The sequence below is a fragment of the Bos grunniens genome, chromosome 2 (genome assembly GCF_055505025.1).
Source record: "Bos grunniens cultivar Pamir isolate PY7600 chromosome 2, Bosgru_T2T1.0, whole genome shotgun sequence".
NCBI lineage: Eukaryota > Metazoa > Chordata > Mammalia > Artiodactyla > Bovidae > Bos > Bos grunniens.
This window is the reverse complement of record NC_141166.1, coordinates 21757863-21771400: the sequence shown is the minus strand read 5'-3', so window position 1 is coordinate 21771400 and position 13538 is coordinate 21757863. Positions and strand designations below refer to the sequence as shown.

Here is a 13538-nt window from a genome sequence, read left to right as displayed (position 1 = left end):
TACAAAACAAGCATTATAGCAGAACTGAGCAGCCTAATGCGTTTAAACTTCGCTAAGCATATTTTGGGTTTCTGTGGTGGCGCAGTGGTGAAGAACCTGCCTGCCAGTGCAGGAGGTGTGGGTTCAGTCCCTTTGTCGGGAAGATCCCTTGGAGGAAGAAATAACCGACTTCAGTATTCTTGCCTGGGAAATCCCATGGTCAGAGGAGCCTGGTGGGCTACAGTCCTTGGGGTCACAGAGAGTCAGACATGACTGAGCAGGCACACACAAGCATGTTTCACCTATTTGCTGTCTCTATGCTAACAGCTTTCCTGGTGGCTAAGATGGTAAAGAATTTGCCTGCAATGAGGGAGACCTGGGTTCGACCCCTGGGTCAGAAAGATCCCCTGGAGAAGGGAAAGACTACCCACTCCAGTATTCTTGCCTGGAGAATTCCATGGACAGAGGATCCTGGCGAGCTACAGCCCATAGGATTGTAAGGAGTTGGACACGACTGAATGACTAACACATATACTAACAGCACAAATACCTTTCCTCCTTTTATCTGCTTTTTCAAAGTCTGATGCAGGTAGGGATTCTTCCTAAGGTATTCTCTGAATTGAATTGACTTAATACCTTTTTATATTGGCACATATTTGTACATTTATATTGGCACAAATTTGTACATTTGCCCATTTCCAGAAAGTGTCAGTTTTAGAAATGACGTAAGACAGAAGTTGGTAGTAAAGGGGGAAAAAAAGCAACCAAATGACTAGTAGCTCTCAGCAGAAGAGAGCACAGGCACTTCTTAGGTGAAATTAAGCCTTTCTAGCTCTGGTAGGATTTTGCACAGGGACGGAGAAGTCTGAACAGTGTTTTATGACAATGTGAAAATGATTCCTCTGCAGCAGTCCCTCGGGTGAGTGAGACCTATGTCAGGGCCTCAAATAATATGAAGGTACATTTCTGCAGAAGTCCTTCAAAGGCAAAATGATGTGATCCAACCAGGCAGCATTTGGAGATTTGGCAAAGAAATTTGCCTTAGAAACTCAAAACCCTTTTCCTTTGCCTTGTCACTTCTCTAAAAATGTATTGTTCTTTTGTTAAGATTCTGTATAAGCCCAAGTTCTAGCCATCTTTTGAGTTACTCATCACTGGGTACTTTCTTATGAATCATGATCACCCTGAATAAAATGAGAGCAAGGATGGGGTAAAGGTTACCCTTTCCTCCCAAAGAGGCTGTTGTATAGAAATTTTTACACTTCATGAGTGCTACCTAAGTATTTGTTGAATGTGAAAAGAAGATACCCCTTCCAGGGTGAAACACAGGGCTAAGAGTTGGAAAAGTGTCGCTTAAGAGGTTGTTGTTGTTCAGTCACTAAATCTGACTCTGTGACTTCATGAAGTGCAAAACGTTAGGCTTCACTGTCCTTCACTATCTCCTGGAGTTTGCTCAAGCCCACATCCACTGAGTCAGTGATACTATCTTATCCTCTGCTGCCCTCCTCTCCTCTTGCCTTCAGTCTTCCCCAGCATCAGGGTCTTTTCCAATGAGTCAGTTCTTCGCATCAGGTGGCAAAAGTATTGGAGTTTCAGCTTCAGCATCAGTCTTTCCAATGAATGTTCAGGGTTGATTTCCTTTAGGATTGACTGGTTTGATCTCCTTACTGTCCACATAAAAGGTAGAAAAGATGTTTGCCGTTCTGTGGCTTAGATTAAGCCTTACTTTGCAGGATTGGGCCTGAGGGTGAAAGAATGCTGGGCAGGGCACCCTTCATATCGCTGTGCTTCATGCCCTTCTTTCCAGAGTCCTTGCCAGGTCGAGCCCTGGTCCTGGTGGGAGAAAAGTCAGCAAAGGAGCAGGGGCTTTTGTTCCTCAGCTTCTCTATGTGTGTAGAGTATATTCCAAAATGAGAAAAGTGACATTTGGATTACTGTTACTGTTTTGTTTCTTAACTTGATTTTAGAAACAGATTTTGTTGTTGTTGTTTTTTAAGCTATGGCAATGACAATTACCAAAAGAGGTTGGGTATTTGAGCATTACTTTGTACCTCAAGTTACTTTGTGTCAAGAAACAGTTACATTTGGTAGAGTAAAAGCTCTGTGTTCTGAAATTTTCTACATTTGAAATACTTCAAAGTGCGTATATATTTTGGTGTGTGATGAAAGTCACCAATTGCACTTTCTTAGCAAAGACAAGTCTTTATGCTCAAATAATGTCCTTCCTAATTCTTTTGGTGGTTGAAGTGTCATTTCTCTTATCAAAAGACAGTAGGAGTGACTTCCTATTTCAGCAATGACATGTGAAGAGCTTGCAGGTCATTACCCTGGTTTTCACAACAAGAAGAACCCTGAACAAACTGAAAATCAGTGACTTTTTCTTAGATCTGTCAGAATTGAGGTCACAGGGCAAACTGCCACCCCCAAATCTGGAGATAAAGGCTCATTTTGAGAATTGCAGCTAAGCTTGTGCACACAGTGGAAGTATCTTGGTGGTTGTTCAGTTATCCAGTCATGACCAGCCCTCTGCAACCCCATGGATTGCAGCACGCCGGGTCTCCCTGTCCCTCACCATCTCCCGGAATTGGCCCCCGTTCATGTTCATAGCCATCTCGTCCTCTGATGCCCACTTCTCCTTATCTGCAATGCAGGAGACCCGAGTTCAACCCCTGGGTTGGGAAGATCCCCTGGAGACAGGAATGACTACCCACTCCAGTATTCTTGCCTGGAGAATTCATGTAGTACAGCTTTTAGTGCGCTTCCCTGGTGGCTCAGATGGTGGAAGTACCATAGCTAGTGATGAGTAGCTCAAGAGTTGGTTAGAACTTGGGCTTATACAGCATCCTAGCAAAGGAACGATACATTTCTTTGAGAAGTGACAAGGCAAAGGCAAAGGGCTTTGAGTTTCTAGGGCAGCAAATGGTAGGAAGGCAAAAGGGTCAGGGAACTAATGGAAGTTCAGGGCTAGCTGACAAAGCTTGCCGTGCACATCTTTTGGGGGGCCAATTTTAAGGTTGTCTCTGGTGATTAACTTTTGTCCTGCCTGGTAAAGGGGGAGGGGTTACACATATTTATGTCCTGCTTTTAAGCAGATTGGGGAAGCAGCTTTAGTTGTATCTGCTTGTTCTTAATTATATTCAGCTCAAGATAATCCTTATGCCAAGTGGCCTGTTTGGGGGTGCACCTCTCCTGCCCTACAGCTTACCTAGAACCATGGCCACTGAGCAGTAGTAACTCACTGAAATGCTTACATGGCAGTTCTGATAAACTACTACAAGAATAGGCTATCTTAAGAGTTAAAAACTCACAACTTTCATGCAGACAGACCTGATTCACAACTTCCTTTTAAGAACAAGGACTCTGGAGCCAGATTAGCTTGATTAAAATCCCCACTCATCTGTAAAATGAAATAATACCTGCCGCATAAAGTTTAGAGGATTGAATGGGATATGCAGGATGACAAAACTAAGACAACTTAGTGATGAGTTTGGTGTCCTTTGTTCATAGAGTGGGGGGACAGGGCACCTCCCAAGCAGCGGAGCCTTATTCCTGGGGAATTTGGGGCCAGAGCGAGTTTTATGAGGGCTTCCCAGGTGGCATAATGGTAAAGAACCTGCCTGCCAATGCAGGGATGCGGGAGATGTGGGTTCGATCTCTGGGTCAGGAAGACGCCCTGGAGTAGGAAATGGCAACCCATTCCAGTATCGTTGCCTGGAAAATTCCATGGTCAGAGGAGACTGGCGGGCTATAGTCTATGGAGTCACAAAGTGTTGGACATGACTGAGCACACACACATGTACACGCATGAGTTTTACAGAATGTTAGAAGAGGCAAGAAACAGCATGGTTGGCTAGGGGGTAGGGGGTGGTTTCCTTTTGAGGCGAGCAGGACCTGTTTTTTCAAGAGAGTAAGATGACCTGACTAAAGCTGATCTGGAGGATTGTGGTTGGCGTTAGGTTTCTTGGGCAGCGAGGCTGTTCCCATAAAAGCAGGCTGACTTGGGTTTAGATTTGTGGCATGAGCCAGACCTTTGAGGCAGCGTTCATTACGTGGGTCCTGATCTGTGAATTAACTTTATCGGGTAATAGTGCAGGTGTAAAGCTTGAGGACAGTGCTGCCAAGGATGAACTCGTACTATATGAGAGTGTAACTTTAGTCAACGTGTTGAGGAAAACTTAAACTCAGTAACAAATGGGTATCTCTGTTTAAGTCATTAAAACATGAGCTGAGATTGAATGTGTTGACTGTGTGCTTGACGTCATTCTAAGAACTTGGTGTTTTAGGTCACTGAATCCTTGCAAGAATTCTAGGATCAGGTTTGTTGTTATTCAGTCACCCAGTTATGTCCAACTCTTTGCAACCCCATGCACTGCAGCATGCCAGGCCTCCCTGTTCTCACCATCTCCCGAAGTTTGCCCAAGTTCATGTCCATTGCATCAGTAGTACCATCCAGTCATCTCATCCTCTGATACCCTCTTTTCCTCCTGCCTTCAGTCTTTGCCCAGCATCAGGGTCTTTTCTAATGAGTCAGCTCTTTGCATCAAGTGACCAAAATACTGGAGCTTCAGCCTCAGCATCAGTCCTTCCAATGAATATTTAGGATTAATTTCCTTTAAGATCGACTGGTTTGATCTCCCTGCTGTCCAAGAGACTTGGACAGGATCAGGTTTAGCTATTATTATTATTATTCCATTTTCACAGCAGGAAACGGGGGCTTAGGTTAAGTGACTTACACAACTTCACACAGCTCTTAAGGCTAAAGCCAGTCACTGGGACCAGTTTAGACTCCAGAATATATGCTCTCAAACCCTGAGGTATCCTGAAAACACAGTGTAGTGGAGATGATAAAAAGACATCCTGTTGGCACAGGTGGATCGTACACGTGGAAGGCATTGGGGGAGATTTTGTGAATGCTGAGATGGCTGAGGAATCTGACATTAAGGGTGCAACTCAGGAGAGGGGCTCTGAAGGTTGGGGCAGAGTTGAACGGGTTGGGAGGAGTGGCAGGGAGCGTGTCTCACATCAGGGCGTGATGCCCACATCCCTGTGCCCTTGGTGTCCTCTGACAGACTTCCAGCCTTCAGTACCTGCGGTTCTTTACCCGAGTGTTTCTGTGGCCCGTGACACCCACCTTTCCTGCTCTGACAAGCCACCAGTGACAGGGAGTTAAGGCAGAGTCCTAGCCCTTGGCATTAACACTGAGGGTATTATCTGTACCAGCTCCCAGAGTTCCTGGTAAGATAAAGCCCGGCACCCACAGTGATAGCTCACTTGACAATGCATCCATTTCAGTGGGTCTCATTATTGCCACGAGCAATACCTACCTTAAACTGGGTGGCTCTATCTTAGCTCTTTGGTGAGATCTTACTTTTCATACAAGCAAACCCTTGGCTAAATGGAAATATTTAAACATTCACCCTTTTCTCACTTATTACTACCTAAAATAGTTCTCATTGAATTGTATGCTATATAAGGAGAGATTGAGCTAAAAATGAAACGTTTTAGTCTCTCTCTCTCTTTTTTTTTTTAAGAACCTATAAGAATTCTCTTAAACTTGAGTTTACCACCAAGAAACAGCTATGTGAAAGCAAAGTAGCTGACATCTTGTTTCAGGGTTTCTATGGAGTTAAAAAAAAAAGATGGACTGTGCATCAGAAGTTTGAGCTGTTTCCTGGTCTGCCTCTAGATCACAAACTAAAATTACAAAAGATTTTTATTTAACCCCATATAGTCATTCCAGGAATTTCTTACGTGCTGTGGAAACGTGCTGCCGACAAGTGCTCAGTCGTGTCCGACTCTTTGAAACCCTGTGGACTGTGGCCCTCCAGGCTCCTCTGTCCATAGGATTTCCCAGGCAAGAATACTACGGTGGGTTGCCATTTCCTTCTCCAGGGGATCTTCCCAAGCCAGGGATTGAACCCAGGTCTCCTGCGTCTCCTGCATTGGCAGATGGATTCTTTGCCACTAGTACTACCTGGGAAACCCATGGAAATGTGGACATTTACTTTTTGAGTGATGGATAGGACCATGGAGGGGTCTCAAAAGCATAGACAGTAGCGGCAAGGGTGGCGTTTGTGAGAGGCAGAAGGTTGAAGGGCTTGCCGGATAAACAAGCACTGTCTGGTATGATGAGCTGATTTTGAGTTCTAGTAGTCCAATTTAAGAGCACTGTCATCTTGGTCTCTTTAAATGAGAAAGAAATGGAATTTCTCTCTCTGAAGCTTTCTCACTAAAACTGCTGAAAGGATTTCCATTAAATTGGGCAGTTATGTTCTGAATGGTGGTGGTGGTGGTTTAGTTGCTAAGTCGTGTCCGACTCTTGTGACCCCATGGACTGTAGCCTGCCAGGCTTCTCTGTCCATGGGATTCTCCAGGCAAGAATACTGGAGTGGGTTGCCATTTCTTTCTCCAGGGGATCTTCCTGACCCAGGAATTGAACCAGGGTCTCCTGCATTGCAGGCAGATGATTTACCAACTGAGCTATGAGGGAAGAACTCAGACTTAAAAGCTATGGTATGTATGTAAAATTCACTTTGGTGACCTCTGGTGGTGAGAGAGCCCCATAGGACTGCCCATCAGTGGAGATGGCCATAATTATTTAGCACCTTGGACAGAGGAATTTAACATCCCCAGAAAGTCTCAAGGGCAGAAGCTTCACTGAGCGCCTTCTCATCTGGACAGCTGTACAGAGCAGGCTTCAGAATGACTAGCAAGACAGTAAAGTGACATTTTTTTGGGGCCAGTGCTGGGTAGACCAGCTGGTAGAGAACATGGAACTAACTTTGTCTTCCCCAGATTGTGAGAATTAAGTGAAATGAAGCAAGTATACCTAACTATTTTGTAAACTATAAATAGCTACATAAATATTAGTTATTATTGAGAACAATATAGAAATATTATAGGACTGGAGTATAGGCTAAAATGCTTGAAGTTGATCTGATGATTATATCAGCTAATACTTACAAAGTCCTTGTTATGTTTCAGGCCTTGTCCTATGTGTTTTACATATATTCACTCATCAACTACTCTATGAGATAGGTCTTATTATTCTTTAGTATCTGTTTTATAAGGGCTTCCCTGGTGACTCAGTGGTAGAGAATCCATGTGCCAATGCAGGAGACATGGGTTTGATCCCTGGGTTGAGAAGATCCCTTGGAGAAGGAAATGGCAACCCCCTCCAATATTCTTGCCTGGGAAATCCAATAGACAGCACCTGGCAGGCTACAGTCCATGGGGTCACAAGAAGTTGAACACAACAAGTTCATACAAATGACAACAAATAGTTGAGCTGGAATTTGAACCCAAGCCATTAAGCTTCAGAGTCTACTCTGTTAACTATACTGTTCAGTCTTATTACAATGATGATGTAGAGAAAGCTGATCTAGTAAGAAAACATGATGGATTGGGGGCAGGGAATAACATGATGACATTGGATTTTAAGCAAATCGAGTCAGGCATAACTTAAGTAAGATTGGGGGAGGAGCATCAGGTGATGAGGGTCTGACCTTTGGTTGGGTCTGTCACCACACATATGACCTTATTAATGGCTTCTTACTTGTCTGGAACATTCTTTAACTTCTATGTCATTTTAGTGGTCTTAAATCCTAACTCCCCGGAGGTCATCTATTTTGCCTTCCACATGGACAGCATTGATATTAGTACTTAAGACAGCCTTGTAAAAGACAGTTGGACCTAGTTCCAGTAAGGTATGGGAAATTTTGTATGTTTTCACTTGGAGAGATGGTATATAAGGGGGAGAAGGAAAGAGGAGCTCTCGTGTTAAAAACTAGGTCTTGTGTCTTTAAGCTAGGTCTGGCAGCTGAAAATCAGAAAGACTTAGCCCGTTGGTGTCTGAGAGAGTTTAATGGTCGTCTCGAGCCGGGTAAGGTTCTTACATAGCTAGGAAGATGAAGCGTACGAGATTGGAGAACCCTTGTGTACATGGCGATGTCAGCAGTCTTCAAAAGGGGAAGTGTTCTCAATTCCCAGTTTCTTCTGGACCAGTCCAAGCTGTAGATATTTCCATGCATAGACACTGGAGTGTAATTACTGAGTGTCACAGTATTCCTGAAGACTAGATTCCAATTACCTTCTTCCTATAATTTGATTCCAGTTTTCATTGTTTGTTCATGAAGTCAGTTGTCATTCAATTGTCCTCATTTCTTTGTATCTCTCTGCCTCTAATGTGAAATAAGAAAACAGAATCCTACTCTGATTCTCTTTGATTTTTCACCATTAACGTAGCTCATGAAGTCATGTAACAGATTTTGATGGCCAGAAAAAAATCTGTTGTTTATGTCCTTAAATGTTGATGGTGCTGTGTCGCAGCTTCCACAGTGGACCCCTGGAGCTCCCCATTGACTCATCAACTCAGGTAGATGATACATTCTGGTCAATTGGACACCACACAGTGGTGTGAAGCCAGACCATCTGCTATTACATTTAATGTTTTAAATACTAAGTTTTAAAAGTATACTTCCTATGTTATTGATATAACTATGTATATTGTATTTAACAACTGTATCACATTTTAAGCTATGTAAGCTTTTTGAAATGCGTTCATATATTTGAAAAGGGGAACAAATTACTTGACAAGTGTTTGGTTCATAAATTCTTATTTTCCACTAAATGCAAATACATATTATACTGAAGCATTTTCTTACTTTCAAAAATATCTTGAAAATCTGCACTTTGTAATTGGATTTCCTTGGAGCTAATACCTTTAGGAAAAATAAAATTATGCTAAGATGTATTACAGGAAGAACAACAGATTATATTATTATTGTCTTGGAACAAAGCATTCTCATCTATTGGCCCTATAGTAACAGGTGGTAAAAACAGTCTCTTATGTTTGGATTAGAAAAACCATGAATGAAAAGGTTGCAGAGAGTTGGTGGCAATGAGAAGAAATGGTCCATTTCATTTCATTCTTAGAGAAAATAGACTATGCTGGCAGTGAGAGAGAGAGAAAATGCATCTAATTGTTTTGTGAATTCACTTGGGTGAATATCCAAGTCAGTGTGGTATTTATGATGCTCTAATTTGCTGTTCAGCTCTTGTAATTTCAAAAGTGGAGGACGTTTTTATGTTTAGCATATCCAATCTGCTATTTCCATAGTTGGTTTTTTGCTTTATTTGAATCGATAAATCACACTGACCCTCTGCATCTTTCAAAACAAGATTTTACAGTGTGTAGAGTTGAATGTCTTGGCCCCAGCCCGGCCCCTGCTACTGAAGTACATTTTCGTTCACTTTTAACACATCACATCACAGGGGAAGAGATGGATGGTAGTGCTAAAATTCTGGCAGTTTAACCAGAATGACTTTGTGGTTCCATCTTTTTTTTCCATCATCTTTCTTTTTTTTTTTCTGAGGCATTTGTTAAACTGTTTCTTGAAGGGAGTGTGGGAGGGAGGCTGAGGGAAGGGACATGTTCATCTGTATGGTTACATGTACCAGTGAACATGCATATTTATATTTTAAGCAATAAAAATTTAAGCATGTGCTCAACATCATTAGTCACTAGAGAAATGCAAGTTGGTACTGCTTCACACACACTTAGGATGGCTGTAATAAAAAGGATGGATAAAAACAAGTGCTGTTGAGTATGTATGAGTATGGAGAAATTGGAGCTCCTTACACCGAAGGGGAATGAAAAATGGCACAAAAATTTGGAAGACAGTCTAGTAGTTCCTCAAAAAGTTAAGCATAGAGTTACCGTGCTAGGTCACTTCAGTCGTGTCTGACTCTGTGAGACCCTGTGGACTGTTAGCCCACCAAAATCCTCTGTCCATGGGATTCTTCAGGCAGGCAAGAATCCTGGTGTGGGTTGCCATACCCTCCTTCAGGGGATCTTCCCAACCCAGGGATCGAACCCACGTCTCTTAAGTCTACTGCGTCAGCAGGCAGATTCTTTACCACTAGCGCCACCTGGGAAGCCCCAGAGTTAACCCAGCAGTTCTCTTCGTATAGGTATATGTCCCAGAGAACGGGAAAGGTATGTTTCTACAAAGAAATTGTACGTGAATGTTCATAGCAGCAGTATTCTTTATAGCCAAAAAAGTGGGAGTAACCCAAATGTCCATCACAAATGGATAAAACAGTGTGGTTTATCTATATAATAAAATATTGTTGGATCATGAAAAGGAACTCTTAAGTACCAGTACTTCATACAGTATAGATGAACCTGGAAAATAGTGTGCTAAGTGAAAGAAGCCAGACACGAAAGGCCACATACTGTATGATTCTGTTTGTATGGAGTGTTCAGAATAGGCAGATTCATTGAAGTGAAAAGTAGATTAGTGGTTGCCAGGTACTGGGTAGGTGGAGGGTTGAGGAGGTAAGTACAGAGAGTTTCATTTAGATGGAACAAAAATATTCTGGAATTAGATGATGGTGGTGATTGTGAAACCTTGTGAAATATACACAACCCACTGAGATGTGTAGTATAAGAGTAAAATTTATGGTGTGTGAATTATAGCTCAATTTTTAAAAATCAATATTTAAGCATCTGGAAAGTCAGGCATTAGCAAAATATTCAACCTGAGTGATAGCGGGCCTCTGATAAATACTTGCAAAGTGACTTGGACAAACATACGTTCTCCTCTATGATTTTTTTAAAGAGGATATGCTTAAATATATATATGGAGTTTTTTTATTTTCATATAAATATATATATGAATGAAGTTTTCCAAAGGCGTGAAAATAGTAATAATAACATATCATTATTCTACCTCAAATATGTATTGATAATCCTTTTATTCTTTAGAAATAATCCTTTATTCTTAAAGAAAAAGCTCACACAATTTTAAAAGTTCTCAGTGAATAATTTTAAGATCTGTTGCACTTTTAATGACATAGAAGGCTGTTTTCAGAATAGTGTTCAATTACTCTTATTAGGACTGTAGTTTCTTTCTTGTGATATTAATTTGGTTACTATCAGATGCCAAATCGGGAATATAGTTTATAACTATATTATATATAATATAGTTTATATATGTTTGCAGTTTAATAGCCTGAGTCCTTGAACATTTAAACTGAAAATTGAGATACAGGGTCACCATGGTAAATGGTGATGATGAAATATCTCTTGCTTTTGTGAGTAGAATTGAAAATCACTGTACTTAGTTTCTTTTCCCTTTTTGTAAAACTCCTTTCTTCCGCCCGTGAGACACGTTGGGCTCCCAGATTATAAATTCAGTTTCTTTTGTTTGTTCTAACCACTTAGTTTTTCTTATTACACACCTGTTTAATTTTTGATTTCTCATTAAAAGTAACTGCGGCTAATTTTCCTATCAATATTTTAAGAGGTCTTCCATTTCTCTCTGTCACAACCTTGATGTAGCTCTGTCTGGTGTGTATTACTGCATAATTAAAATGCCATTATTTTATCAAATAGTTCTGGCAAAGCAACTTACTAATACATTTTAAATGCAGCAGAAGTTTATTCCTGTAAAGTTGAGGTAAACGTTACAAACACTGTTCAAAAACTGAAAGTATTAAGTGGAATAATATGTATAGTGCTGTGAGGAAGGCTGCTGCAATTGTAGGAAAAATACTTAGGGATGAATGTATCATAGGTATTCAGACCTTGTCAGTCAGTCTAATTTATTGTATAAGGTAGATACATTTAACATGCTAATTATGATTCATTGGACAAACACAAGTCATATGAGTATATGAGTCACTATGCTAGGCTCTGGGTATTCAGTGTGGCTAAAACAGATAACTCTGCCCTCAGCATTTATGCTGTGACCCTGAAGTTTCTCGGGTGGGAGCACCTGAGTATCTGGATCATAGCGGATAAGGCAGAGACCAGTGTGAGATGAGCCCAGAGGGGCAGGCAGGGCACTGGTTATCACAAGCATGTAATTGTGGTCAAGAGTTTGGACTTCATCCAGCCTTTAACAATAAGCCTTTGATGGCTTACTGCAGGGTATTCCAACTTCAGTTTATAATGATTACTCTGAGCAGTGGTGGAAAGTGGTTGGTGGGTATAAGAAGGAGAAGCAGAATTTGTTGTAATCCAGGCAAGCTATGATGGTGGTTTAGGTTAATGTAGTGGATCTAGGGGTAGAAAGAGGGAGATTGATAAAAAGTAGTTTGGAAGAATTAAAGTGTGGTGGTTGGGATTTGGGGATGAAGAGGGGAAAGTATGTGTTCAGGATGTTATCAGCATCTCCAACATGAATAGCTAGGTGGATGGGGATTCTGTGTCCTGAGATCTGGAACGTGGAGGGAGGGCCAGACTTGGAAGGGACCTTCCAATGTTCAGGTTGGGACATGTTGAGTGTGAGGGAAAGAAAGTGTTTATAAGGTGAGGGCAGGGTTGGAGTGAGGGCCCAACCTGCTCTTCCTTGAGCTGGTATAACTGGTTATGGTCTGGGTACAGATTAGAATAAACAAATCACTTTCAAAACCAAACACATTGCTCCAGTTTCCAGGTCATCAATCTTGCTTCTGTGCTGTCTCCCACAGCTTCAGTTCAGTTCAGTCGCTCAGTTGTGTCCGACTCTTCGCGACCTCATGTACTGAAGCACGCCAGGCCTCCCTGTCCATCACCAACTCCCAGAGTTTACTCAAACTCATGTCCATCGAGTCAGTGATGCTTTCCAACCATCTCATCCTCTGTTGTCCCCTTCTCCTCCTGCCTTCAATCTTTCCCAGCATCAGGGTCTTTTCCAATGAGCCCATTCTTCGCATCAGGTGGCTAAAGTATTCAGCTTCAGCATCAATCCTTCCAGTGAATATTCAGGACTGATTTCCTTTAGGATGGACTGGTTGGATCTCCTTGCAGTCCAAGGGATCTCAAGAGTCTTCTCTAACATCACAGTTCGAAAGCATCAATTCTTGGGGACTCGGCTTTCTTTATAGTCCAACTCTCATATCCGTACATTACTACCGGAAAAACCACAGCTTTGACTGGTTGGACCTTTGTAGACAAAGTGATGTCTCTCCTTTTTAATATGCTGTATAGGTTGGTCATAGCTTTTCTTCCAAGGAACAAGCGTCTTTTAATATCTTGGCTGCAGTCACCATCTGCAGTGATTTTGGAGGCCAAGAAAATAAAGTCTCTCACTGTTTCCATTGTTTCCCCATGTATTTACCATGAAGTGATGGGACTGGATGCCATGATATTAGTTTTCTGTGAAAAAGCTAACTTTTTCACTCTCCTCTTTCATTTTCATCAAGAGGCTCTTTAGTTCTTCTTCACTTTCTGCCATAAGGATGGTGTCTTCTGCTTATCTGAGGTTATTGATATTTCTTCCTGCAATCTTGATTCCAGCTTGTGCTTCATCCAGCCCAGGATTTCGCATGATGTACTCTGCATATAAGTTAAATAAGCTTAGCTTAACTCTCTAGAAATTTCTGTATATTGATGGACAGGACAATATTCATCTTATAGGAAATGCCACTTGTGATCTGTTCTGTTTGGTGTTCTTAGAACTGTGCCTGCCTGACCCACAAGGTCAAATTACATATTTGATCTTCACATTAACTAGTTGGATTTTCTGTTACCTTGTTACAAACAGGCTACACCCCTCACCTTGGATGTCTGA

General features: G+C 41.7%; 1 protein-coding gene across 10 annotated transcripts in view; it reads left to right on the top strand.

Annotated features, from left to right (window-relative positions):
• RHBDD1 (rhomboid domain containing 1) overlaps positions 1-13538 on the top strand; it is a 210058-nt gene that overhangs the window by 10542 nt on the left and 185978 nt on the right. Inside the window, exon 1 of one of the 10 annotated variants that reach the window (XM_086338144.1) lies at positions 5486-5847. The exons of the other annotated variants lie outside the window; for them this stretch is intronic. The gene's annotated coding sequence lies outside the window, so the exon portion shown is untranslated. Of the gene's footprint in view, positions 1-5485; positions 5848-13538 lie in introns of those variants that run through there. 10 annotated transcript variants of the gene reach the window in all.